Raw genomic sequence first — 1,187 nt, 5'->3', positions numbered from 1 at the left:
GCATAAATTATACTTTTTATATTCTTTGAGGAAACAGCCTCAAAACTTTTCAAAGACTTTAAAATGCTGAGAAGGGGGAAAATAGCATGACCTCTTTAAATTTGTAACCTAAAAAATGGTTGGAACTGAACTTTGTTGTTATTCAGTCGCTAAGTCATGTCTGACTTTTTGTGACCTCATGGATACCCTGGAGAAGAGAATAGCTGTGCACTCCAGTATTCTTATCTGGAGAATGCCATGGACAGAGGAGCCTGGTGGGCTACAGTCCATGGGGTCGCAAAAAGTCAGACACAACTGAGCGACTAACACACACATATATATACATGTGTTGTTGTTCAGTAGAAATTAACACAATATTGTAAAATACTTAAATTTGGTGAGTTCATACTCTGATGCTCTCATTACACATTGTACATTTAATAATGACTAGAAACATTTTTAATATCAGCAGTCTTCTAAATGCACATTTTTGAATACAGAAATCCTTATTTAGTGCTCACGTTGGCAGCACATATACTATAATTTGAATGATATAGAGATTAGCATGGCCCCTGTGCAAGGATAACATGAAAATTTGTGAAGTATTCACATTAAAAAAAAAAATCCCATTCAACTGCTGGGTAATCAATTCTTGATCTTCTATCTTGTGAAATCAAATTCAGCTACCTGAAACTATAGTTAATAATAATTGCATGTATATATTTTACCTAATCTTGTTAACATGCCTATTAAGTGGTATTATTAGGCTCTTTTTATGGATAAGCAAATAGGCTGAAAAGTTAAACAACCAGCTCAGGTCTACAAATGTAGCATGGTGGAGCCAGAATACAACACCAGTCTGCGTGTCTGGAGTGGATATGACTTCTGTATTATATCAATAGTGCCAAGAAGGGACAAACCAAGTACTTGTCAACACTGAATATATTTCAGTTCAGTTCAGTCACTCAGTCGTGTCCGACTCTTTGCAACCCCATGAATCACAGCACGCCAGGCCTCCCTGTCCATCACCAACTCCCGGAGTTTACTCAAACTCATGCCCATCCAGTTGGTGATGTCATCCAGCCATCTCATCCTCTGTTGTCCCCTTCTCCTCCTGCCCCCAATCCCTCCCAGCATCAGGGTCTTTTCCAATGAGTCAACTCTTCGAATGAGGTGGCCAAAGTATTGGAGTTTCAGCTTTAGCATCA

General features: G+C 38.7%; 1 non-coding gene across 1 annotated transcript; it reads left to right on the top strand.

Moving 5' to 3' along the window:
• Positions 1 to 492: 492 nt before the first annotated feature.
• On the top strand, positions 493 to 596 carry LOC139029747 (U6 spliceosomal RNA). Its single transcript, XR_011481951.1, has one exon. It is a non-coding gene; the product is annotated as a U6 spliceosomal RNA (small nuclear RNA).
• Positions 597 to 1,187: the final 591 nt, after the last annotated feature.

Source organism: Odocoileus virginianus, chromosome 19, assembly GCF_023699985.2.
Source record: "Odocoileus virginianus isolate 20LAN1187 ecotype Illinois chromosome 19, Ovbor_1.2, whole genome shotgun sequence".
Classification (NCBI taxonomy): Eukaryota; Metazoa; Chordata; class Mammalia; order Artiodactyla; family Cervidae; genus Odocoileus; species Odocoileus virginianus.
This window is presented reverse-complemented; position numbering and strand designations above follow the sequence as displayed.